Below are 27,896 nucleotides of genomic sequence, written 5' to 3' on the forward strand. Positions count from 1 at the left end.
ATGCCCAGCTAATTTTTTTATTTTTTATTTTTGCGGAGACAGAGTCTCATTATGTTGCTCAAGTTGGTCTCGAACTCTCAGCCACCAGTGATCCTCCCACCTCGGCCTCCCAAAGCACTGAAATTATAGGTATGCCTGGCCAAGCTGTGCTTCTTTTTCCAGCTAGATCGCTAGATTTATTTCCTTGTCTTCTTACTGGGCTCGGGAGCATCTGTCTGCAAGTTTCAGCCCACTCCAGCCAAGGAAATTGATAACAATAATGATCATTCTGGTTGTTATCATTGTCACAATAAGGGCTGACAGTTACCAGGTATTTATTATGTGCCAAGTTAAAAAGGAGGGCGCTGGTGTCCCGCCCAATCTCCTAGGCTCTCTTTTTAGAGTTTCTGTCTTTGGAGGATTGGCTTTGGGCAACCAGAGCCCATTTTGTCTATCTTTGTTCAGAAAATGACTGGGAACTTACATTACCCTCTTAGCTGCCATCAGCACCTGACTGACCAGCAGACTCCTGTCCTGTGGCTCTGGCTGGGACAGTCGGAGATGTGACCCACACTGTAAAGCCCCCGTGGGGTCAGACTGGCCTGACACCATCCCTTGCTTTCCTTTCTCCCTTCCCTGTCCTGCAGCGTCAATTTCCTTACCAGCGTCCTGAGGGAGCGTTGCCCTCACCAATGACTGTGCACCCAAATCCTCATCTTATGCTGCGCCTCTAGAGAATCTGATCTCAGATACAAAAATTCATGTGAATTACATCCCCAAATCTTCCTAACGGTCCTGCAATGTAGCAATGTATCACCCGTTTTGCAGACAAGAAAACTCAGCTTCTGGGGGATTAAGCAACTGGTCTACACAGCTAGATCGTAGCATAGTCTGGATTCAAACTCAGTTCCTCTCTGACTCCAGGAACCAAGGTCAGCAAGGAGGCTATAATCAGGACAGGGTGGCCACTTGGAGACCAAATTCTCCCGCTCTTAGCAGGTTGCTGAGCCGGTCTAGCTGTGGGGCATAGGATTCCCTAGTCAAGGCTCTAATTCAGGATATTCTCCAGAGTGCCAAGCAGTTCTGGAACCAGGTGTCCAGAAGAGGATGGCTGCAGACTGGGATGGAGTGGTCTCTTGAGTTCTCAGGGATCCTGGACCAGCCGGCCACCAGGTTTGATGGGGAACGAGACCACCGGGTAGAGAAGGCCGTCTGGAGGATTCTTGGAAGCCAGGCTAGGAAAACTGGTCTTGACCTGCCTTCAGGGGCAGGTAAGGGGCTTAGCCCGGGAACTATGTCTGCTGAGAGGAGGGTGAAGAATGGATGCACAGGATGGAAAGAGCTCCCGGAGGCTTCCACTGCACTCCACATGAGAGATGACGGCGGCTGGACTGTGGTCACAATGGAAGTGAGGACAAGTAGGTAAACTGATAACCCCTGAGGGCTGGACTCAGCGGGCTGTGCATCTAGGAACCCGGAAGACATGGAGAGGGATGGGGCCACAGTGGCACCATGTTCCTGGTTTGGACACCTGAGCAGATGATGGTGTTCCTCACTGAGCATGGAACAGTGCTACGGCAGGAGGACAATGACATGCAGAGCCCACATGAGCTGCGGAATAGATGGCAGGGATGCCCACGAGCTAGAGCTCAGACAGGTGTGGGGCACTGGCAAGATGTCCCCAGTCCCTCTGTATCTGCTGTGATTGTTGGAAGGTACTTGGAGCCGACAGGATGCCTCTGAAGCCACGGGCAAAAGAGAACAGAGTAGGAGATGGGATTCCAGGGGACAATGATACTTAAGGGGAGGGAGCAGTGGCAGGGAGCTGTGAAGGTGCAGCAGACACAGCTGGTGCCCCCAGCCCGCCCATGGCCCTTGGGGGCATGCTTCCACCTGCTGGCACCTGTCTCTCTGCTTGGGGGCTTGCCTTGGCCACCAGAGCCTGCCCCCACCCAGCTTTGAGGCAGGCTGGACCTGCCAGAGGACATACAGCACCCTGCCTCCTTCCCCAGCAGCAGCCCTCCCCCAGGGCTGAGTGTGAGCTGGTGAATAAGTCCCAGAAGCTGGGTGTCCCTGGGGGCTATGAGCTACACATTCCTGTTTCCCACCAGGGGACAAGTGCTTTAAGGTGGTGTTGAGTCACACGTTATGTTGTCTGAACCAAAGAATGAAAAAGTGATTCTCTGTCCCCTGATTTTTAACATTCATATTACTTCAATCAAAAGAATCTGTGTGATACTAATAGGTCCTTAACACCTTTCTAACACTTGTCAATTTTTTAAAGCAAAGACAAGGCTGGCGTCAGGCTCAGAATTGTCCGTAGTTTCTAGCCAGATTGAGTAACATTTTTTATTATTTGTTATTATTAATTATTTTTGAGGCCAGGAGAGATGGCTCACACCTCACACCAGACACGACGGCTGGGATGGCTCCCAGCACTTTGGGAGGCCAAGGTGGGCAGATCAGGCAGTCAGGAGTTCAAGACCAGCCTAGCCAACATAGTGAAACCCCGTCTCTACTAAAAATACAAAAAATTAGCCAGGCGTGGTGGTGGGCGCCTGTAGTACCAGCTACTTGGAAGACTGAGGCAGGAGAATCACTTGAACCTGGGAGGCGGAGGTTGCAATGAGCGGAGATCACACCACTGCACTCCAGCCTGGGTGACGGTGTGAGATCCATCTCAAATATATATATTTGAGATGCCATGTGAAGTGCCGTGTGAAGTGGCTGAAGCATGGCTCACTGCAGCCTTAACCTCCTGGGCTCGAGCCATCCTACTGCTTCAGCCTCTTGAGTAGCTGGAACTACAGGCACTTGCCACCACACTCCACTAATTTTTAATTTTTTTGTAGAGACAGGGTCTCACTATGTTGCTCAGGCTGGTCTGAAACTCCTGCGCTCCAATGATCCTCCTGCCTCAGCCTCCCAAATAAAGCACTGGAATTACACGCCAGAGCCACCGTGCCTGGCCTCAGATTCTCTTAACCCTTCCCACTCCTCTGTGAGCAGTTCTTTCATAAAGTATCTTTAATTGAACTATTTAGGAGATTCTGTGACACATCTTTTTTTTTTCTTTTTATGGCAAGGAACCCTGATTTCCAGTGAGCGTGGTGATCGAAGCCAGTGGTCTCAGCATACACTGAGTGCCTGACCAGCAGCACCAGGCTCACCTGGGCACTTCTGCAAATTCTCCGCCCCCAGCCCAGACCTGTGGAATCTGAAACTCTGAGAGTAAGACCCATTCTGTGTTTGAATGGGCCCCCCCAGGTGATGTTGATACACAGTCCAGTTTGAGAATCACGAATCTAAAGTCCCGTTTTTAAATGTACATGTAAAAAATGAGGCTGAATGCAATGACTCAAGCCTCTAATCTCATCACTTTGAGAAGCTGAGGTGGGAGGATCGCTTGAGCTCCAGGAGTTCGGGACCAGCCTGGGCAACATAGAGAGACCTCATCCCTACAAAAATTTTAAAAATTAGCCAGGTGTGGTGGCACGTGCCTGTAGCCTCAGCCTCTTAGAGGGTTGAGGTGGGAGGATCACTTGCGCCCAGGAGGTTTAGGATGCAGTGAACTACAATTGTGCCACTGCACTCCAGCCTGGACAACAGAAGAGAGACCCTGTCTCAAAAATAAGTAATAAAATTTAAAAAAGAGTCACCTTAAGGAAAAACTAAGTCAGTACTAGAAGAGTAGGCTGAGGTGTCAGGCAAATAGGAGGTGCTATGGGAATAATTAAAGGATTGAAAACCAAGGGCGGATGCCTGACCTGTGATGGATGCTCACTTTTCTTCATAGTGCTATGGAATGCAAGCTCGTGGAAGGCGAGGAAGTCAGAACAGACAGCCTCTCAGCGGGGCCGGCAGGGCCTTGCCTTGGCGACGCCAGGAAAGGCTCCATAATGGTAGGGATGATTGTCCCAAGTCTCCAAAACTTGCACTAATGGCTCAATTTGCAGCAGAGAACAGGTGACCTGGCGGGGGGGGGGGGCAGAAGGAATGGGATGATTTCTCATCAGGTGCGGAGCCGTGAGGTGACAGCTGATCCTGTTAGCTGCACTTTTTGCCTTTTGAAAAAACAGCTTTGTGATGCTGACTCTGACCCTTCATTGCTGGGATTGATGGGTTTGCAGAAATCATTTCCCGTCCGCCCTGGATCCCTCCCTTGCTGAGAGAGTGTCCAGGGTCAGATCCTTGACGGAGTGAAAAAACATGGGCGGGAACCGCATCTCGGCTTCATGACCTTGAGTGTTCCTCTGTCCGTGGGGTTCCTCATCCCTAAAATGGACATAATAGACTTGCTACACGCAGTAAATAAGGCAGTACCTGTAAATCACACAAGCCCGACGTTTGGAAAGTGTTGGAGAAAGTTAAGTGTGACTGTTTATTGCTAATGTGTCATTATTCACAACTGTAACCATGTTTCCTTGTCGTTTTTACTTTTTCAGAGGCAAGACCTCAGTCGTCACCCCGGCTGCAGTGCAGTGGCACAATCACGGCTTACTGCAGCTGCAGCCTGGGCTCGAGACATTCCTCTGTCTCAGCCTCCCCGAGTAGCTGGGACTACAGACGTGTGCCACCATGCCTGGCTAATTTTTTCTTTTCTTTTTTTGAGACAGAGTCTCACTCTGTCACCCAGGCTGGAGTGCAGTGGCGCGATCTCGGCTCACTGCCACCTCTGCCTCCCGAGTTCAAGCAATTCTCTGCCTCAGCCTCCAGAGTAGCTGGGATTACAGGGGTGCGCCACCATACCTGGCTAATTTTTTGTATTTTTAGTAGAGATGGGGTTTCACCATTTTGGTCAGGCTGGTCTTGAACTGCTGACCTCATAATCTGCCCACCTTGGCCTCCCAAAATGCTGGAATTACATGCGTGAGCCACTGTGCCAGGCCTATTTTCATTTTTAATTAAGAGACAGGGTCTCACTCTATTTCCCAAGATAGAGTGAAGTGGCACAATCATGGCTCATGGCAGCCTCGAACTCCTGGGCTCAAGCTATCCTCCCACTTCAGCCTCCTGAGTAGCTGGAGCTACAGGCATCCACCACTACATGTGGCAAATTTTCTTATTTTTTCTAGAGACAGGGTCTCACTCTGTTGCCCAGGCTGGTCTCAAACTCCTGGCTTCAAGTGCTCCTCCAGCCTTGTCTTCCCACAGTGTAGGGATTATGGGCATGAGTCACCATGCCTGGCCAGCAATTGTTATAAGAGGTGGTAAGGCACTGGGAAAGACTGAGGACCTGGACCAGCCCACCTAGGTGACCTTAGCTCTATCAATAACTAGCTGTGAGACTGGGAAATGGATGCATCACCACTGAACCTCAGTTTTCTCGTCTGCAAATTGGGCATACCTGAAGCAGCCGGCCCACGGACTGTCGTGAGAATGAAGTCAGTTAATTGATGAGTAAGTGCTTAGGACAACAGCTGTCCTGTCTAAAGTGCCCGTTAGATGTTGCCGTCCCTAAAGTGAAGTAGCCAGGAGGATTAGGAAGCCTGAGACAAGTACGTTATCAGCCACTGGACAAATAAAACCTTTATGGGGATCAGAGGGGAATTGTTGCAAAGTCATATGAAGTCTCAAGACGCAACGGCCTTTCAAGAGAAAACACTTTTTTTCTCAAAAAAATCCATCAGTTTAATACATCAAATCAATAAGGCACGGCGCAGTGGTTGCTGGCTGTGAGATGGGTGACAGGCCCCCTGATACTGAGCATGTTGAATCATGTAGATGATGTGGGCTGGGACCTCGGAGGCTGGCAGCGTCTCTGCGGCAGCTGCTGTTAGCAAAATGTCAATGTGGGAAGCTCAGAGGCAGGGATGTACCAGGGCTGGGAGGAAAAGACCAGAGGCCATGGAGAGCCACGGGGAAGAACTTCGGGGGTCACTGAGCCCCCAGCCCTTGTTCTGCAGATCAGAAATCTCAGATGCAAAGAGGACCTAGAACTTGCCCATGTCACAGAGCGAGTCAGGAGCAGAGTCTTGGTGGGAGGCACCCTTCCACCGCCCAGGCTGTTTTCTGTTGTGTGCCTGGGGCTGGGTTAGCTCTATCAGAGGCACGAGGATGGAGATTTGAGGAGGAAAGGGCTGTCTGGAAGAGAGAACCACGGTGAGACCAACAGATGGCAGCTCCACCACATGTCAGCAGCCCCAAGTTCAAACCCTGACGCTGCAAACCTCGGGAAGGTCCCTTTGTTGCTGTGGGCCTCAGTTTCCCTCTCTGTAGAGTGAGTGGATTCTCAAACAAGCTACCAACAGGCCGAATCCAGCCCACAGAAATGTCTTGTTTGGCCCACACAGTTTTTTAAAAATATCTGAATTCATTATCAACATTTAAAAATAGGAGACTTCACATTTAAAAAAAAATCCAGATTTCTGGATTCGTTTGCAAAACGGGCAAATGCAGCAATACCGGACCCGCATCCTCACATGGTGATGACTGTGGGGCTGCCCTCCCCAGACAGGGGACACAGCCCTTCATGGGTCCTGCCGGGCTCTTGTGCGCGCTTCAGTTTCCATCCTCCTCTCCCTGTACGATGATGTGTAAGTCGTTTCTACCCACCACACTGCAGCAGTGCGACATTTTAAGACCCCATATGGATCCCTGATATCTACAGATAGGGTGAAGTACCCTGCATACCCTCAGGTATCCAGCCTTCCCAGGGTCTGGGGTTCTAGCAAACACCACGCCATCCCATAACTCAATTTTCAGAGTTGGAGGAAAGGGAAAGACGTTCAGCTCAGATGCCCGAATTGACTTTCTAAACCAAGGACGTGGATTTGAGAGCTGTTCCCGAAAGTCATCTTGTCCAGCCAGCTCCACATCCTCTGCACAAAGACCCAGAGAGGGCGAGTGAGTTGCCCAAGGTCACAACACTTGCTCGGAATCTTCCTTCAGTGAGTCAGGAAAGCTTTTATGCTTTGACTTCAGGTCGTCGTGAAGACCCTCAGTGACTGCTCTAGTGGGATGTGCAAAAATGTCAGGCGACAGAGCACATGGGGATGTGATGCCATTCTGATGCCAATCGGCACACGACTTTGGAAACAAAGGGCCGGGATGACTATTTTCTGCATAATCATCTTGTCTAGAGTTTCACTCCTCAAAAGGAGGTCTACAGTCCAGCAGCATCAGCCTTCCCCAGGGCGCTGGAGAAAATAGAGAATCTCTGGCCCCTCCCAGACCTACTGATAGAAGACCTGCATTGTTGCCAGGTCTTTAGCTGACTCTAAAGCACATGGGAACATGAAGAGCACTGGGCTGGAGGGTCACTCTGAGGGGGGGGCATGCTGGCGTTGTGCAGAGAATGGGATGTTCAGCCTGCAGCTGTACTTCCTTCTAGCTGGTTCTGAGGGTGGAGACGGGCAGGATTGCTTGGGATCCGTGTGTCAAGGGCATTGAATGCTGCACTAAGACATCTGAATGTGACTCTCTAAGCCCCTGGGGTTGGCTAAATAAGGGCTCTCAAAGGTGTCCCCATCCTAATCCCTGGAATCTGTGAATGTGTTTCCTTGCATTGGCACAAGGGACTTCGCAGACGTGATTAAGATCTTGAGGTGGAAGGATACATAGCATGTGGGCCTTAATACCGCAGTGATGGGCTGATAGGTGCGGCAAACCACCATGGCACACGTTTACCTATGTAACAAACTTGCATGTCCTGCATATGGATCCCGGAACTTAAAATTAAATTAAAAAATGTTTAAGACAAAGTTAGAATTCATTTAAAAAGATTTTGAGATGGGGCGATTATCCTGATATCACAAAGGCCATTATGACAGGGAGACAGGAGGGTCAGAGACAGAGAAGGAGACATAATGGCAAAAGCAGAGGTCGTAGTGATGTGGAACCACGAGCCAAGGAATGCGGGCAGCCTCTAGAAGACAGAAAAGGCAAGGAGACAAGTTCTCCCCTTGAACCTCCAGAAAGGGACATAGTCTGGCTGACATTTTGATTTTTTTTTTTTTTTTTTTTGAGACAGAGCCTCTCTCTGTTGCCTAGGCTGGAGTGCAGTGGCACAATCTCAACTCACTACAACTTCTGCCTCCTGGGTTGAAGCAATTCTCCTGCCTCAGTCTCCCAAGGAGCTGGGATTATAGGCAGGTACCACCACACCTGGCTAATTTTTGTATTTTTAGTAGAGATGAGGTTTCACCATTTTGGCCAGGCTGGTCTCAAACTCCTAACCTCAGGTGATCCACACACCTTGGCCTCCCAGGTGCTGGGGTTACAGGTGGGAGCCATCATGCCCAGCTGACACTGTGATTTTTTGTTGTTGTTTTCCTTCAGGTTCTGGGGTCCATGTGCAGATCATGCAGGATTGCTGCATAGGTACTTACATAGCAAGGTGGTTTGCTGTCTCCATCCCCCCGTCACCTATATTTGGCATTTCTCCCCATGTTATCCCTCCCCAAACTCACCACCGCCTGCTGTCCCTCCCCTAACACCCCCACAACAGACCCCAGGGTGTGACGCTCCCCTCCCTGTGTCCATGCGATCTCATTGTTCATCACCCGCCTGTGAGTGAGAACATGTGGTGATTGATTTTCTGTTCTTGTGCCACTGGGACTTTAAGTCTCATTTTGGAATTCCGACTCGAGAACGGTGAGATAAATCCATATTGTTTCAAGGCAGTAAATTATAAATTTGTGGAAATTTGTTACATCAGTAAGAATACACCTCCTTCTCTTCTTCTTTTTTGAGACAGGGTCTCATGCTGTCACCCAGGCTGGAGTGCAGTGGTGGAATCATAGCTCACTGCAACTTCAACCCCTGGGCTCAAGTGATCCTCCCACCTCAGCCTCCTGAGTCTCTAGGACCACAGGCATGTGTCATCGTGCCTGGATAATTTTTTAAAAATTTTTTTGTAGAGATGAGATCTCACCATGTTGCCCAGGGTGGGTCTCAAACTTCTGGCCTCAAGTAATCCTCCTGCATTGACCTCCCAAAGTTTTGGATTACAGGTGTGAGTTACCATGCCCAGCCAACTTCATGTCTTCGTTCAAACTCACCTCCTCCCCCAACCACCCTACCCCCAACTGTAGCCCCCAGATAGACCTCAGCAGAGAAGGAAGCTTCTCTATCACCTCCACAGAGATACCTCGCTGTAATGGGGTGAGCCTGGACTTGGGGTCAACCAGGCACGAATGTGACCTTGGGCTTTTCCTAACCTCTCTAAGCCATTCCTAAATGGAGTCAACACTACCAATCTCACAGGTTTTTTCTAGACAACTTTAATGAGGGAATGGCCGCCAAGCCCCCATCTAGTTCTTGGCATCCTCTGGGTCCTCTATAAATAGCAGCCTATGAAGCTGACGGTCTGGGCCAGAGAAACAAGTCCTTTCTCCTCCACACTCAACAATTGAACAAACTAGTTTGTCAGTGGAAGGAATTTTGACAATGCCTCTGGCCCCTAGGGTTCCACAAGGCTCCAGGCCTTGTCAATTCAGAGACGTCTCTGGCAGACGTGCCCTTTAGAAATGGCTCTGTTGGAATCTGGGGACAGTCGCTCAGCCTGTGAGATGTGTCATGGTGACCTTGGCCTTCAGAATCAGACAACAGTAATTTTTCTTCCCCTTCAGGATTCAGCCGCTGACTTTGAACATAAGCGCTGGCCCACCCAGGTTAGGGCCCTGGAGCTGGGTGGTGGGAACCTGGTGGGAAGAACCTTGAAGTCCAAGGTTGAGTTCTGGCCTCAGAGACCCCACCCCCCCAGCCCCCTGCCAGGTCATCTTGGGCAAGTTCTCTCATCTCTCCAGGCCTCTTTTCCTTTCTCTAAAAGGGGGCTGGTGTGAAGGCATAAAGATGAAAATGGGAGATAAGAAGCCACAAACTGGTTTTTGAGATTTTGGGTTTTGTTTTCTGTTTTGTTCCCTTCCCTGTTCTCCTCCTCCTCCTCCTCCTGCTTCTCCTCCTCCACCTCCACCTCTTCCTCCTCCTCCTCCTCCACCTCTTCCTCCTCCTCCTCCACCTACTCTTCCTTCTCCTCCTCCTCTTGAACCTCCTCCTTCTCCTCCTCCTTCCCCTCCTCCTCCACTTCCTCCTCCTCCACCTCCTTCACCTCCTCCTCTACCTCCTCCTCCTCCACCTCTTCCTCCTCCTCCACCTACCCTTCCTTCTCCTCCTCCTCTTGAACCTCCTCCTCCTCCTTCCCCTCCTCCTTCCCCTCCTCCTCCACCTCCTCCTTCTCCTCCTCCACATCCTTCACCTCCTCCTCTACCTCCTCCTCCTCTACCTCCTCTTCCTCCTCCACCTCCTCCTCCACCTTCTCTTCCACCTCTTCCTCCTCCACCTCATCCTTCTGCTTCTCCTCCTTCTCCTCCTCCTCTTCCTCCTCCTCCTCCTCTCCTTCTCCTCATCCTCCTCCACCTCCTCCTCCTTCAGCTCCTCCTCCTTCTCCTCCTCCTTCTCATCCTCCTCTTCCTTCTCCTCCACCTCCACCTTTTCCTCCTCCACCTCCTCCTCCTCCTTCTCCTTCTCCACCTCCTCCTTCTCCTCCTCCTCATCCTCCTCCACCTCCACCTCCTCCTCCTTCACCTCCTCCTCCTTCTCCTTCTCCACCTCCTCCTTCTCCTCCTCCTCCACCTCCTCCTCCTCCTTCTCCTTCTCCACCTCCTCCACCACCTCCTCCAAAGGCCAAGAAGTGATCTCTCCCTGTCTTCTCCCTTTCTGTCTCTCCCTCCCTCTGTGTGTGTGTGTGTGTGTGTGTGTGTGTGTGTATGTGTGTTTCTTTGTCTCTCTTTCTCTTAGTACATGTGATAGTTCTAAAAATTTGAACTACATGTCATGCCAATATTTAAAAATGGGAAAACCACAGGAAAATCTAGATTCTTTTGAAAACATGGAAGACCAGGGCCATATTCCCACGTAGAAATGGTCGCTGGGCAGAGTGGCTGCTGCTGCCTTCACAGAGGGCAGGTGCTTTCTAGTTTGCTGTAGTCCCCACCCCTCCCTATTTTTTGCCACCACAAAGGCTGAGGGCTACAGCCCAGGGAACCAGCCCAGAGTGCAGGCAGTGAGAGGGAAGAGTGTGCAGTCAGGGAGGACAGAGTTGGGCAGGGCTTGAGGAGGAGGCTGGCCTGGGGGGTTGGGAAGACCCTGCCTGGGAGGGGCCCCCAGACACCTGCTGATCCCCACTCCAGCAGTCACCTGCTGCCACTCTTGAAAACACATCTGTAAATATGATCTGTGGCTGGTCAGTCTGGAACATAGCAGAGAAATGCAGGAAAGCATTTTCTCTCTGCGACCGGGCAGTGTAGCACAGTGACTAAGGGCATGGCCTGGGGAGCCAGATCACCTGCAGGCAAACCCCGGCTGTGCTAGGGACTTTCTGTGTGGCCTTGGAAAAGTTACCTCACCTCTCTAAGATTCCGTTTCCTCATGTGCCTCACAGGTGAGGCATTACATGAGGTAAAGAGGCATTAATGGCCAGCACAGCAGCTCATGCCTATAATCCCAGCACTTTGCCAGCCTGGGCAACACAGTGAGACCCTGTCTCTACAAAAATTAAAAAAAATTAGCCAAGTGTGGTGATGTGCACCTGTGGTGGTAGCTGCTTAGGAGGCTGAAGCAGGAGGATTGCTTGAGCCCGGGAGTTCGAGGCTACAGTGAGCTAGGATTGCATCACTGCACTCCAGCCGGGGTGACAGAGAGAGACCCTGTCTCAAAAACACAAATAAATTACAAGACACATGTAAAGAGGCATAATCCAGGGTTCACTCCTGATAGACCTCAGTACATATTAGCTGTCCTCATTTAACAGAGGAGAACAGATTCTGTCTTAGAAAGAAGAAGAAACACTCCTCAGCTGTCTCAAGCCTGACAGAGCCAGACTGAGTGGGTAGTGGGAGGTACTGTCCAACTGGGTAATGTGGATTCCACGTTTGCCCAGGATCTCAAGACCAGGGTGGCTCCAGCCTCCGCCCCTTGCCTCTCTGCACCCCCATGCTGAATCCAGGGTCCTCTGACTCAGTCTCCCCATCCTGAGCACTAAACAAGTGTCCTTCCTCTTCAGTCCCACCTGAAAAACAGCAGTGACTGTACAAACCAAGCCGCTGTGTCCTGGGAATGCAGACAGAGCAGGACTCAACTCCAGTCCTCCAGGAACCCCAAATTGAACCTGGGGGGTGAGACACACACCCAGTGACAACTGTACTCTATAGTACCCACAGAGTGCCAAGCCCCGAGCTGGCACTCTTTTGACAAGTAGAAACTCAATTCAACTCCACAACCACCCTATGCCTTGGTAGAGACAGGGTTTCACCATATCAGCCGGGCTCGAACTCCTGACCTCAGATGATCCTCCCTCCTCAGCCTCCCAAAGTGCTGGAATTCCAGGCATGAGCCACTGCGCCCAGCCTATATATCTGATTGCCTTGGGTGCTATTATTACCTCCACGTCATGGAAGTGAGGAAGCTAAGGCAGGTGAAGAGGGCCATCCCAGGGCCCTAACGGGCAGGTAAGTGGCAGAGCTGAGATTCGAAGGCCAGGCAGCCCAGCTCCCATGGCAGGAGAGGCACAGCTGGCCTCAGAACACCTCCCTGATGCCTGCTGAGGGACCTGGCTAGTTCCTTTCAAGCATTTAAGGTAGGGGCTACCAGGCTCCATCACCCAGGTGAGGACACTGAGCAGAGAGAAGGAAAAAGATTCACCCAAGATCCCGCAGCATTGGAAGGGGAGTTAGGAATGACGCCCAGGTCTGTCTGAGCCCCCCCTCCAGCTCTCTGCAGATGTAGCTCCCTGCACCTTTTCTGGGCCATGGACTCCTCTGGCATCTGGGGAAGCCTCATGGATCCTTACTCCAAATAACGTTTTTCAATGCATAAAACAAATACACACAGAATTGCAAAGAAAACCAATTACACTGAAATGGAATTATCAAAACATTTTCTTAAAAATCAGATATATAGGTCAGGCACCGTGACTCATGCCTATAATCCCAGCACTTTGGGAGGCCGAGGTGGGTGGATCACCTGAGGTCAGGAGTTCAAGACCAGCCTGGCCAATATGGTGAAACCCCGTCTCTACCAAAAATACAAAACTCAGCCAGGTGTGGTGGCATGCTTTTGTAATCCCAGATATTCGGGAGGCAGAGACAGGAGAATTTCTCAAACCCGGGAGGCAGAGGTTGCAGTGAGCCAAATCACACCACTGCACACCAGCCTGGGTGACAGAGCAAGGCTCTGTCTCAAAAAATAAAAATTAAAAAATCAGATGTATAATATCAGTGCACATACTTGTTGATTGACGCAGGATGTAACTACAGCTAATGCATGCCTCATAACGCTAGTAACTTCAAAGCGTGGAGGAGGGACGCGGTATTTCAAGATCTCTGCAACCCTCGTAATGTGTGATGGGGAAAATCTGTGATTTCAATTGGCGTCAAAGCCCCAGGTGCAGCTAGTCCACTGAGGTTTGTTGCCTCCACACCTCACAGAGGCCAGTGACAGACTGGTGAGAATAAACATGATCCTGCCACCTCGGCCTGCCCACTGGCCACCGGGAACATCCGGGTTCACCGCCTCTGCTGTTGTTTCTTGGGTAAGGCCAAGTGCAGGATCTCTGCTGCAGGAGCGGCTCTCACATTTGTGCATGTGTGTTAAAATGCAGATTCCTGGGCTGGCCCCTGTGGAATCTGATGCTGCAGGTTTGGGAACTGGGATCTGCATCTCGAGTAAGTGCCCCAGGTTGTTCAGCATGGGCCATTTTAGGAGAAAGAGGTGTGTTTTAAAAATGTAAATACAATCGGGTGTCTTTTAAAAATGTAAATGACACTTGGGATAAGCCCCAACTCCCTGCCTTGACTTTTGACTTTCTACCAGATTGTCAGGCCACTGCCTACCCTTTGTCATCTCGTGTCCCTCCACACTCCAGCCACACGGGCAGTTCCCTTCCTCCAAAGCCACCCCAGGGCCTTTGCACTTGCTGTACCCTCAGTCCAGTGCTCTTCCCCCAGCGTCACTTGGCTAGCTGCTTCCCCGCTCAGATGACCCCAGCCCCTCCATCAGAAGCAGGCACCACTCCCGTCACACACAATCACTTTCTGTCCTTCCCCATTGTACTATCCCCATGCCCACTTATTGGAAGGGGTGCTATTCATTGGTTTCCTGAGGTCGGGTATGGCAGGACATGTCTGTCTGTCCAGCACCCGCTCCTGGAACACATCTTGCTCTGGCATGCATGGCACTCAGCAAAGAACTTGCTAAATGAATGAGTGAAGAAACGCCACCAGCCAAGAGGAAAAGGAGACAGCCCAAGTTGTTCAGCAGCAGGGGAGCCCAGGGAAAAAACTGCTTCCAGGAGGAGGGAGCCACTGTCGTGAATGCCACCGAAAGGTCAAGGGAAATGAAGTCTGAGGGAAGAGAAAAGGCCATGGGCTTTGGCGATTTGAACCCCTCTGGTGACATTTGTGGGGAGGGAAGCAGATTCTGTAGAGAGGCTGATGCCAAGGGGAATGTGGCTTCAGGAGGTGGGGAAGGAGCGGGTGGCGAGGCTGGCTGTGCAGACCTGGCGGGTGCCGATGATGAATGAGACGGGGAGGTTCGCCCCAGCTTCAGAGCAGGGGGAGGGAGAAGAGGAGGGCCTCTGGGGGGTGGCTTTGGTCATCTGGACTCACACTCACTCATTAATTCACTTTCAGCAGGGAGAGATGGGGGACGGGACAAGAGCAGGGCTCTGGAGCCAGGCAGGGTGGGTTCACATCCCGCCCCCTTCGCTTACCAGCAGGGTGTCTTGGCCAAGTTACTTAAATCTGGCTGGACCTCGGTTTTCTCATCGGTAAAACGGAATGAAAACGATGTCTGCCTTAAGGGCTGCAGTGAAGATTCAGTGACACACTCGGGAACAGGAAGGGGTGCCCAGCCAGTGCCAACTTTAGTTTCCTATTGCTGCTCGGTGCCTGGGGCGATGCTGCAGCCAGTATGTAGCAGTGGAAGGCGGCTCTCAGCCTGAACCACAGAGACAAGGACACAGCCAGGCAAAGCAGTGACAGCCCGCCACCGGGAGGACCGAGTGAGCAGGGGCCGCTGGGACCCAGAAGGGACCAGCCTGGCTCAGGCACAGGAGTTCCGGGGGTTTCCGGAGGAGGAGCTGGAGGAGGTCTTGAAGGACAAGGGAGAGTCCAGCAAGAAGACCCAGACCCAGGGAGCCGGAGCCCGAAGCTGTTGTGGCTGGACACAGAGGTGAAACCCCGGGGGCCAGGAGACCGAGGAAGAGGCCACTTGAGCGCAAGGCAGCAGGGAGTTGTGAACATGGGTACCCAGTTGGACCTGGCTACCCAGGATTCGCTCTGGCTGCCACGAAGAGGAAGAGGAGGGGGTCTGGCATCAGCACTGCCATGGAGAGCCTTCTGCGGGGCTCCTTGGAAATGGGCAATTGTCTGAATGATGGAGACTGCAGCAAAGATGGGAGAGGAGACAGAATACCCTTGGGAGGAAGAGTCGCCCTCTGCAACCCTGGGTCACTTTCCTCTGATGTGTGTCCCACAGGATGAGTACTTAAGGGATCTGCAGAACTCCCACCCGCCTCCATCTACCCTTCTTCCCACCTCTCCACCAAGGCCCATTTCGAGTACATGGCGGAGGGGGCTCCAGACGCACCCCCTTGGGACCCTGGAGGGACAGTGGCCTCAAAGCTGAAATGAGCCACCAGGGACCAAGTCCTCCAAGGCAGGCCAGAAGTCAGGGGCTTGGTGGACAGACTGTAGCATCTTGGCACCCAGATTTGGAAGTTCCAGCCCCAGGAAGTCCCCCAGTCAAGACAGAGACCCCTGAGGTCCTCCATGAAGACACTGAGTGTGCTGGCTGACTCCGCATTCACTCACCTGTCAGAGCCAGCAGCCACCTGTACAATGGCCATTAACTCCCCTTCACCTTTGACCCCATCTTCTTCCCCTTTACCCCTCGCTCACTTCCCTCCAGGCACCCCGGCGCACTTGCTGTTTCTGGCATGTGCCAGGCACACGCTTGCCTAGGGGACATTGCACTTGCTGCTCCCTCTGCATGAAATGCTGTTCCCCTGGGTCTCCCCACCTGTCCTAAGGTTTTGGGATTTTTTTTTTTTTTTTTGTCACCCTGGCTGGAGTGCAGTGGCATGAATAGTTCACTGTAACCTTAAATTCCTGGGCCCAAGTGATCTTCTGTTGCCTCAGGCTCCGAAGTAGCTGGGACCACAGGCATACAGCACTGTGACTAGCTAATTTTTATTTTTCTTTTGTAGATATGGGGTTTTGCTATATTGTCCAAGCTAGTCTTGAACTCCTGAGCTCAAGCGATCCTCCTGCTTCAGCCTCCTAAAGCGCTGGGATTGTGGGTTTCAGCTGCCACACCCAGCCTTCTAAGTTTTGCCCAAATGTCACTTCTCAGTGATGCCTTCCCTGATCCCACTATTTAAAATTGCCAATACTCCTCCTTCCTTTTCATTTGTTTCGCTAGTATTTATCACCATTCAGCAGCCAAAAGGACCTTTCTAGAATGTAAATCGAATATCCCCCACATAAAGCCCTCCAATGTCCCATGGCTTCCCATCACACTCAAGTGAAACCCAGGTTTCTTCCAGGGCCTTCAGTGGCTGGCCCCTGCCCACCTCTCCAGCCTTATCTCTCTCTCCTTTCTCCCTGAGGCTCCTTTCCAGTCACAAAACTCCTTCCCACCCCAGGGCCTTTGCACCTGCTCTCCCGACCTTTGATGAAAACACAGCTACAAGAGATCCATCACTTTCCTCCTTACGGAAAGGCACAAACACAGTCATGAATGGGATGAACGCTCTGCTTCCAGGTCAAGAAGATGACAGAACATCGAGGCAGCTGCAGCCACCTGGCGGGGTCACAGCCAGGGAGGGTCACATCCCAGGAGAAGTCACAGGCTCAGCTGCAGCCAATGGGTGGGAATCGGCACCCAGGGTTGCCAGATCTTCCAACTCTTCCAAAGAAGCCAGAAATCCTGGGTTTTACATGAAATCTCATTTTGAAAAGATAATGAATTCAAGTCTTTTCAAACCCAATGCTGAGGCCCTAGGACTCAAGTTTCCAATCCTTCACAGAGCTCAGAAAGCCAATCATGACTGAGTCCAATCCCATTGCATTTTTTGGTGCTAAGAATTCACCCCAGAGAGGGGATGAGATGTGAACAAGGTCACACAGCTTCTACCAGAGCATGGTCTCCAACCCAAGACTCTGTTCTTAACAGCAGACATTTCTTTAACTCCTCCTGAGCACTGGGCTGGGCCACAGGAAGGGGAAAATGCTATTCATGTTCATGCCAGAACACTGTTATTGTTTTAAGCGACAGGGTCTCACTCCGTTGCCCAGGCTGGACTGCATGGTACATTCAGAGCTCACTGCAGCCTCCACCTCCTGGGCTCAAGTGATCCTCCCTGCTCAGCCTCCCAAGTAGCTGGGACCACAGACATATGCCACAATGCCTGGCTAGTTTTGTTTAATTTTTTTGTAGAGACAGGGTCTCACAATGTTTCCCAGGTTGTTCTTGAACTCCTGGCCTCAAGGAATCCTCCCATCTCAGCCTACCACAGTGCTGGGATTACATAGGAGCCAGCATCTTTAAGGCCTAGGCAGAATAATGAAAACGTATTTGTGAGTAGAAATCTTTTAAGGCGTATCTGCAAGGGTACGTGAAGGGTCTATCCTAGCATAAAGAATGACGTCTTCTGTCTAAGTAGGGCATTCATCTTGGTGGCAGGGCAGGGCGGGGGGCACATGATGCATGATCCCGTCTGAGTCCCTGGTGAGCTCAGAATCTCTATCTTATTACCCTGAAACTAGACAGTGTGTTTTCTCTTGCCACTACCCTTCCCCCACCTTCCCACTCCCACCCCCGCCCTACCACCTTGACCAAAAGGATCTTGGCTTTATCACTGTGGCAGAGGAGTCTAAAAATACCTAGACTCACCAACTTCAGGGGTTTATTCTCTCATCTGGGAGGCACCCACAAAGCTTTTGCCAATATAAATGGCATTTCCTTTGGTATTTTTAAAGATCAGAGAATCCATGGGAATATACAAGTTGGACAGGGCCTTTGAGATCACAGCTTTCAAATGCCTCCTGTTTCAGGTTTAAAAAAAAAAAAGTTTTTTAAGGAGGCTCGAAAGGTTAGGTTTCCAGATAGCTCACAAAAGAAGAAACCAACCTAGTTAAAATCCTATGGAAAAATAAATTCAATCTCACTCGTAATAAAATTTAAATTAAGGCACTCATGAGATAGAGCTTGTAGCCAGCATATTAAGCAAAATTCTGCAAGTAAGAGCTTCTAGTCGAAGATAGTGAAGGGAGAGTGGGTTTCCCCGCTGGAAACATTTAGAAACTTCTCACTCAGAAGCCATGCAATCCCCTACTTCCCCAGGTTCCCTTGCCGTGTGACTAGTCCTGGCCACCAGGCTCTGAGCAGAAGTAACACGTGTCACTTTCAGCACAATGCACGGAAAAGCTGGCATGTGACCTCCCTGGTTCTTACTCCTGCCGCTTTCCTGGGGGTCCGCGGAGGTGTTGAGATGGTAGATTGTCCAGCAGCCTGGGTCCCTAAGAGACCAAATTTGCTTCAGCCCAGGGCCCTCTGTGCTGCCTGCTCCCTCTTGAATGTTCTTTCCTCCTATTCTCATCTCCACTCAGTTCAAATGTCAGCTCCTCATCAAGGAACCAGAAAGATCCTAACCCATCCACCCACCCAACTTTTCCCTACCCTGGTCACGCCCCAGTCTGACATCTTGTTGAATTATCTCCCTAGTAGCGGTCTCATTTTGAAATGATCGTGTCTTTGCCTCAGTTTACCCATCTGTGAATTGGGGGGGGTCAGACTCAACTTTAAGGACCATCCCCTCTGTGACATGACTCCCGAGACCCTGGTGGGTATGGACACTCTGTCTGCACCACCTCCACTCCACTTCCTCTGTCCTGGACCAGCCCAGCATCCCTCTTGGAAATAGAATTTACTTTTCCTTCCAGAGACCACCACTTTCCTATTCTCAGCACTAGTAATGGGGGGACGGGGGAGAGGCAGCCCAGCTGCTCCCAGCTGCAGGGCAGGGATCCTCAGAGTCCACTGTGATTGGTTCAGGGATGACTTAACCTGGGGCAATCAGAGCTAACCCTGGGAATTTGCAGAAACTTGCGTGGAAGAGGCAGTCCCTTTCTATTGGGAGTTGCTAAACTGGAGAAAGTGGAAACTGGAGCTGCTGGGAGCACCTCTGCCAGCACAGACCACCTGAGAATGAAGCCCAGGAGAGCTGCACTGAGGGACAGAAAGGCTGCCTCCTAAGAGCATTGTGGGAGGGAGCGCCTGGATCCAGCTGTGCCTGACTGCGATATGTCCCTGATACCTGAGTCATGGAACCAGTAAACTCCTCCTTTGGCTCAAGTCTGTTTGAAAAGAGTTTTCTTTCTCTTGCAGCCAAAACAGCCTTTTGCCTTCCTTGCTTGTCCCTGTAAGGATGTCTGTCCCAGCCCTGGAATGTTTTCTCATTTCTTAGTCTCCCTCTGGGGCTATGAGCTCCCTCACAGGCAGGTTTCCCAGCATCTCTGCCCCTCATCTGCCCTGTGCAGCCCTGGCCAAGTGATCAAAGGACACAGAAAGCGCTGCAGCTCTGGGTTTTAATTGGGGAGCTGCTCTGTCCGTTCCGGAAGCTTCAGACTGTGTGATCTGAGCAATTAACCTTTCTGCAGAGGCCAAGGCCAATTATATCCCAGAGCCCATCTGTGACATCTGTGTAACAGACCAAGTGTCTCAGCCTGGCTGTCTTGGTTTTTATAGGACAAATGTAGCATAATCAATCTCTTCTATCCCCACTGCTGTCACCCCCATCGAGGCCCGTGTCCTTTCTTGTGGTTGTAACAGCCTCTGACTCCTCCCTACTTCCCATTGGCCCACTCTTGCCCATCCTCCACAAACTCGTCCCCTGTGACCTTGACAACTGCAGCTGCCACTTCCCCATGCCCCACCATCCAAATCCCCTAAACTACCCACCCGGTAGATTGCAAGCATGGTCCCAAATCATTCACCCTTCCTGTGTCTGTACCCTTTGCAATACTCTCCCACCTCTGACTTTGAGCTCAGCCATGGGACTTGCCTTGGCCAATGGGATATTAGATGAGACACAAGCACATTGCACAACCAGTGCAATGCCTCTTGCTTGCACCTGTTATCACCCAGGCTAGCCTGCTGGAGAATGAAGGACCCGCTGGACAGAACCTAATCATCCTAGCTGAGGCTGGCCTAGGTCACCAAACAGTTTATCTGTGCCTAGACATCGAGTGAGCCAACCACAGTCAGCAAAACTATCAAGCTGACTGACCCAGATGCTGCAGCAGTAAATGCTCATTCTGCAGACCTCTGAAGGTTGTGATCAGTATGAAGCATTGTCATGGCAATAGAGAACTGATGCTTGTTGCATTTCCCCCAGGTTTCTAGAGCCTTAGCAAGTGCTCTTCCAGCTACCCATCCTGTCTCCACTTTGGTCTGTTCCTAGTTCATTTTGTGCTGCTATCATAGAACACCAGAGACTGGGTAATTTTTTAAAAACAGAAATTTACTTCTCACAGTTCTGGAGGCTGGGAAGTCCAAGATCAAGGCGCCTTTTCTGGTGTTGCCCTTCTTATTGCGTCCTTGCATGGTAGAAGGCAAAAAGGCAAGAGAGAGCTAACACACTCCTGCAATTCCTTTTTTATAGCAGCATTAATCCATTCATGAGGATGGAATCTTCCCAAAGGCTGAAACTCCCAACACCATTGCATTGGGATTAAGTTTCCAACACATGAATTTTTGGAGGGGACAAAATCACTCAAATCATGGTGGTTTGCTTGGCCACCTCCTACACATCCTTCACGATTCAGCTCAGTGTCTCATCCAACTGAAGGCTTCAGTAAACTTCTCTCCCCATCCCACCCCAAGGGCTGGTAGCTTACTTCTCTGTGCCCTTACAGCCCTTCTGCATTAAAACGAGCTAGAGACAGATAGTGTAGCCTGAGTCCTGGTGCCTGCACTTACCAGCTCTTAGGGACCCGGGCCCATCATTTAATATTTCTAAACCTCAGTTTCCCCTGAGAATGACAATAACATCACCTGTCTTGTAGATATTCCATAGGAGGGGCTTCACGTAGTGTCTGGCACACAGCAAGCGTTCTCTCTAGTTAGCTGCTATCATCCTGTCACTACGGTGCTTACCTCATTGTCATGCCATTATTTTTCTGCCTTATGAGACTCCGGGCCCCAGAAGTCAGGACCCACACCTTATTCGCTATCTGCCTTAGGGCTAGTCCACAGAGGACTTTTTATTTTTTTGAGATAGGGTCTTGCTCTGTTGCCCACACTGGAATGCAGTGATGTGATCATAGCTCACTGCAGTCTTGACCTCCTGGACTCAGGTGATCCTCCCACCTCAGCCTCCCAAGTAGCTGGGACTACATACATGAGGCACTGTGCCCAGTCTGCATGCAGCTCTTCCTAAGCCATCACTGCTGATTCTCTGAAGATGACATTCACAGTCCCATTTCATTGTTAAGAACACCAAATTTCGGGGAAGGAATGTAACTTGCCCATGAGCACACAGCAATTAAATGATGTGCATCTTCTTTTTTTTTTTTTTTTTTAAAGACAGCATCTTGCTCTGTTGCCCAGGTTGGAGTGTAGTGGTGTGATCTCAGCCCACTGCAACCTCCGCCTCCCAGATTCAAGTGATTCTCCTGCCTCAGCCTTCTGAGTAGCCGGGATTAGAGGCACACGCCACCATGCCCGACTATTTATTTTTATTTTTTAGTAAAAATGGGGTTTCACCATGTTGGCCAGGCTGATCTTGAACTCATGACCTCAAGTGATCTACCCACCTTGGCCTCCCAAAGTGCTGGGATTACAGGCATGAGCCACTGCACCTGGTCAATGTGCATCCTTTCATGCCCCTCCTGCTTTGGTCCATGTTTGGGACAAGGACAAATGTGATATTCAAGAGAAATACTACAATTAATAAAGAAGTATTTATAAAGTACTTACTATACTACTCATGCTGTTTGAATCCCTTGACTTATTTCAACTGATTAATCTTCACAAAAACCTCTGTGAGGTATGTACTGTGATTATCCCCATTTTATAGTCAAGAAACTGAGGCATGGAAGGTCCACTGACTTGTTTAAGGTCACACAACTAGAAAATGGGAAGACCAGGGTTTGAACCAGGTCACTTGGGGCCATGGAACTTTCTAGTTCATCAGTCTATTGCCACAGATGATGAAATGCATGCTTCATGATCCTCAGTCTTCCCATCACAGATACCCAGAAACATACAGGTACAAAAGCCCTTGCTCAGTCCTTGGGTAGACTGATGTGGGAGCCTGCCTCAGTCTACCCAAAACTCCAGTTCTAGGTCAGGTGTGGTGGCTCCCACCTGTAATCTCAGCACTTTGGGAGGCCAAGGCGGCAGGATTGCTTGAGCCCAGGAGCTCAAGACCCCCCTGGACAACATGGTGAAAGCCTGTATCTACAAAAATACCAAAATTTGCCGGGTGTGGTGGCATGCACCTGTGTCATGTGCTACTCAGGAGGCTGAGGCAGGAGGATTGCTTGAGCTCAGGAATTTGAGGCTGCAGCGAGCTGTGATTGCACCACAGCACTATAGCCTGGGTAACAGAGCGAGACCCTGTCTCAAAATAAAGAAAAAGCGATTCCAGTTCCCTACCTTGAGCCCCAGGCAAGGGCTACGGCCCTGACGCTCCCTGTAGATCCTGCCCACTTCCTCCCTAGCAGCTGCCAGCCCCTGCTGCCCCTACCCAGCCTGACTGGACTTTTCTCAGAGTTTCTTTGCAGACACAACCAAGCCCACTGTTTGTGTAGCCCAGTGCAATTCGGCTTCCTTTTCTCTCTAACCCCATCACCTCTTACTCTCTCCCTTTCTCCCTCTGTCTCTCTCTCTCTCAATCTCGACAGGGTCTCACTCTGTCGCCCAGGCTAGAGTCCAGTGGCACATTCTCGGTTCACTGCAACCTCTGCCTCCTGGGTTCAAACAATTCTCCTGCCTCAGCCTCCCAAGTAACTGGGATTACAGGTGCCTGCCACCATGCCTGGCTGATGTTTTGTATTTTTAGTAGAGGTGGGGTTTGGCCATGGGATTTGTATTTTTAGTAGAGTTGGGGTGCTGCCAGGCTGGTCTCAAACTCCTGACCTCAGGTGATCCACCAGCCTTGGCCTCCTATCCCTTTCGGTCTTTACTCCAGGTGTCTCCTTGCTGCTTGGCTGGTCTTTGAATATCCTGGGCATGTTCTGCCTCAGGGCCTGTGCACCTGCTGTTCTACTGCTTGGAACATCCCCTTGCCCTTCCTGGCCCCGTGATCCATGGTTATCCTCATGGCTTTCTCCTCCGCCTCCTCTGATCTTTGCTTAAATGCCACCTTTTGAGAAGACCGCCTCTGACTCCCCCATCTGGAATGCAGACTCTCTGTCCCTTCCTGCCCCTCTTCACAGCCTCAACCTGCTTTACTTTTCTCCACACTTATTGCCATCTAATAACACCATGTGATTGACAATTTGCTTTTTTGAAAATTTGTTTCTCTCTTTGAGAGTGGAAGCTCCATGAAGGCAGGGGTTTTTGTCTCCTATACACCACTGGACCCCAGCATCTTGAACTGCGCCTGGCACATAGTAGGCATTCCCTTACATCTCTTGAATAAATGAATGATTAGTTGGTCAGCTTTGGATTCAAGCTATAAGGATACTGGCCACCTGCTTTGGAAGGGGTCAGGCTGGGGCTTGGTGAGTTCCCCCAACCCTGCAAGAGTCTGGCTCTTACCACTGTCTCACCATCCATGTACCCAAGCTCCCAGCATGCCTCACAGCCAAGCCCACTCAAGGTCAGACAACCGGCATTAAGACCAAAGGTCTGGCTGGGCACAGTGGCTCATGCCTGTAATCCCAGCACTTTAAGAGGCTGAGGCAGGAGGACCACTTAAGCCCAGGAGCTTGAAACCAACCTGGGCAACATAGTGAGACCTCATCTCTACTAAAAAAAATTCTTTTAATTAGCCAGGCATAGTGATGTGCACCTGTAGTTCCAGCTACTTGGGAGGATGAGGTGAGAGGATCATTTGAGCCCAGGAGGTTGAGGCTGCAGTGAACCATGGTTTACCCCTGCCATCCAGCCTGAGCAACAACAAAATGAACAAATTTAAAAAAACAAAGCCAACAACAAAAAGACTAAAGGTCTGGTCTGGCTGTTACATCTTCAGATTTCATGTATACTCGTAACAACAACATCAGGATTAAAAATGATTAGTATGAAGACAGCAAATGCTGGTGAGGATGTGGGAGCAGCTCCAGAGACTGATGCAGTCACCTCAGAGACCAATTTGTCCTTACCTAGTGCAGCTGAAGATGAAGATGTTTGTGTCCCATGACCCAGCAAGCCCGGTCCGATTTATAAAAGTTAAAGACATTCTTGCACCATAATATGGGTTTAACAGTGTTCACAACAGCACGGTTTGAAATGGAAAAAACATACTGGAAAAAACTAAATGGTTATCGACAGTAGAATGGCTAAATCAATTGTGGTGTATTCACAACATAGAATGCTTGTCAGGAAGCTATGAACAGAAATGGATAATGGCTACAAACATCAACATCGCAGAATCTTTATTTTGATTTATTATTTTTTTTTAATAGCAGCAGGGCCTCACCATGTTGTCCAGGCTGCTCTGAAACTCCTGGGCTCAAGTGATCCTCCTGCCTCAACCTCCCAAAGTGCTGGGATTACAGGCGTGAGTGAACCACCGCACCCGGCCAACGTGGAAGAATCTTAAGAAACAAGTTACCTCTGTGTACCCATGTACCATGTTAACATGATAACACACGCAGCATGATCCAATTTAAGTATAGAGTATTTAATGATACCAACTTGTGGCGAAACTCTGAACAAATGCAAGGGAATGTTCTATATAGACGTCAAGAAGGAGGTTCCCTCTGAAGGAAGGGGCTGGGATCTCAGAGCAAGGGGCCCAGGAATCCAAAGCCAATGGTGAGTTGGTGATTTGTTGAATTTTTATTATTGTTATTTTGAACTTATTTTCCTGAAAATTCATTTGCATTTACTCCAATATTTAATAAAGTCAGTTTTTTAAAACGAAAATAATGATTTGGGGATGTTAGACCAGGGATTGTTGAACTACAGCCGATGGGCCAAATCTGGCCCGCCTCCTGGTTTTGTAAATAAAGTTTATTGGAATGCAAGCAAATAAAGTTTTATTGGAACACAATCGTGTTCATTCATTCATATATCGCCTATGGCTGCTTTCATATAACAATGGCAGAGGTAAGTGCAATAGAGACTGTATGGCTCGCAAAGCCAGTGTTTTCTGTCCAGATATTTACTATGTGGTCCTTTTAAAGAAACATTTGCTGCCCCAGGGCTAGAGCAGTGACCTACACTCACAGACTAAATTTAATTATTTTAAATTTTTTCCTACTTATTTTCTAATTTAAAAGTAATACATGCTCATCGGAAAGAATTTGAAAAATACAGAAACATGAGAAAACAGTTTCCCATATAAGGCCACCACCAGCAATAACCATTTGGTAAAATTTGAGCCTATTTCCTTCCAGGTTTTTTTTTAACGCATAAGTTTCTTCCCTCTATAACCAGGAACGTGCTGATCATGCAATTTTGCACCCTGTTACTTTCACTTAATGTCATCTCAGGAGCATTTTTCTGTGTGGCTTAACAGCATTCCATTTTTGCTATTATAAGTAATGATACAATTAGTATCCTTGTACACATGTCTTTGTTGACAATATGAAATATTATATAGTCATCCAAAATGAATTCTTCAAGGAATCGCTAATGATATAGGGTCTGTCATGGCTGCATTATTTATACGGGCAGAAAGACTGGAAACAATATGAATGGCTTGGCAGTAGGAGAACTGCTATATGAACTTGGTACATCACTAATATGGAGAACCAAGTTCATATAATGTAGATGGAATATTCTGCAGCTTCTAAACATAATGATTATGAAGAGTGGAAAATGGTTCTCTCTCCCAGCCTCAGTCTCCTGATATGCAAAGTGATGATAGGTGCCACTGCCTCCCAGAGCTGTGTTAGGGGGTTTCTTTTTCTTCCCCTTTTTCTTTTCTTCTCTTTTTCTTTTCTTTTCTCTTTCTCTCTCTTTTGTCTTCTTTTTCTTTCTTTTTTTTTTTTTTGCAATCTCACTCTTTTGCCCAGGTTACAGTGCAGCGGCAGGACCATGGCTCACTGCAGCCTCAACCTCCCGGACTCAAGTGATCCTCCCACCGCAGCCTCCCAAGCAGCTGGGACCACAGGCACGCGCCACCATACCTGGCTAATTTGGGAGGAATTTTGAAAGTATCTAGAACATAAGTGCATTCCCTATGCTAGAGCTATTATTTTTAGTGATAATTATTTATAAATCATGGGAAAAGGATACAACCAGGCTGACAGGTCAATCCTGCATCCTACTAGATGCTAACTATCTTGCAGACTGCTCCTGGCTGCACCCACACCTAAGTAAAACTAGCAAGTGTCTGGAAGGGGCCCTAGACAAGTGGCAGGTGGCATTCTTCTGCCTCCACTTCAGAGCCCTGTGATTACTGCTCCCATGTCATTTGTGTGATCATTGAAGGGCTGTGATTCCAAACGGGTTTTGATGACAATCTTCCCGCAACCAAGAAAGGAACAAATGGCTCTTGACTGCAGATATAACTAAGCTGCTACCAAGCAGGTATTGATCAGAGCTGAGGCAGAGTCCAGGCTGACAGATGGGGCAACTCTGAGAGGGGACAAAGGAGCAGAAGTGTCTCTTCCCTCAGAGGACACATGCACACACACGCATACACACACACACACACACATCCTGCTGGTTTTGAAAACTCACCAGAAGATAGGGAGGGGCAGAGTGGGGGCTGAACAGCCAAGGGAGTCTATTATTTAGGGGGAGTTTGCCAGACTTTCATTTAGGTTATAAAAGAAATATTTGAAAACAAAGAAATTCATGAACAGCAGAAGGCTTCGTGGAGCCATAAATAAAGGTCACATACAAGGCAGGGCACGGAGCAAACAAAGCCACAGGCCGGAGGGTCAGCCTGGCTGCCTAGACTCACAGGCCCACGGTTCTCAGTCATTCATTCACTCGCTCAAGCCACAAATATTTACTGAGCACCTACTATGTGCCGGGTGTTGTTCAAGGTGCTGGGACATAGCTATGAATGAAACTAATTAGTCTGCTATCTTGAGGAGACCAAAAATAAACAAGTTTTCAAGTCAATAGGACTGGGGAGGCCGAGAGGGGAGGATCACTGGAGCCCAAGAGTTTGAGGCTGCTGTGAGCTATGACTGTGCCTGTGAATAGCCACTGCACTCCAACCTGGGTGACACAGTGAGACCATGTCTCTAAAATAATAATAATAAATACAATACAATCATGGGAGGTAGTGACAGTGACAGCAGAGAAGTTAAAGCATTGACAGACAACCTGGGTTTCAATTCTGGTTCTGCCATTCACCCGATGGGGCCCTTGGGCAAGTCATTTAACCTTTTTATGCAGCGAACATTCCTGGTGCCTACCCCGACCCCCTCTACAGTGGTACATCACTCCCCAGCTGCCATGACTGGCCAGGAAAGGTGCACACTGTCCCCTTCTGCAGAAACATGCCGTCTGTTGAATTGGAGCCAGCTCACCTGGAAGGTTATGGTTATTCCCTCTCACCCCTGAGACATCCAATGAGGAGAAAAGGCAAGCTTCCTGTGGCTGAAGTGGAACCAACTCTGTGGTATGATTCACATTCCAGAGCTTCCGGGGTATCAGTCTCCAGGGAGCCTACACCCCTGCCTAGGCACTCCATGCCACTTCCATTACTCAGCCCTCTTTATCTCATTCCCCTTATTCTGCCCTCTCTTAAACATGTTTTTCTTTTTAAATTTTATATA

The 27,896-nt window shown here is 49.7% G+C and overlaps 1 protein-coding gene across 5 annotated transcripts in view; it reads right to left on the reverse strand.

Annotated features, from left to right (window-relative positions):
• GSG1L (GSG1 like) overlaps window positions 1-27,896 on the reverse strand; it is a 279,871-nt gene that overhangs the window by 101,645 nt on the left and 150,330 nt on the right. The gene's annotated exons all lie outside the window — the stretch shown is intronic.

This window comes from Callithrix jacchus, chromosome 12 (assembly GCF_049354715.1).
Source record: "Callithrix jacchus isolate 240 chromosome 12, calJac240_pri, whole genome shotgun sequence".
NCBI lineage: Eukaryota > Metazoa > Chordata > Mammalia > Primates > Cebidae > Callithrix > Callithrix jacchus.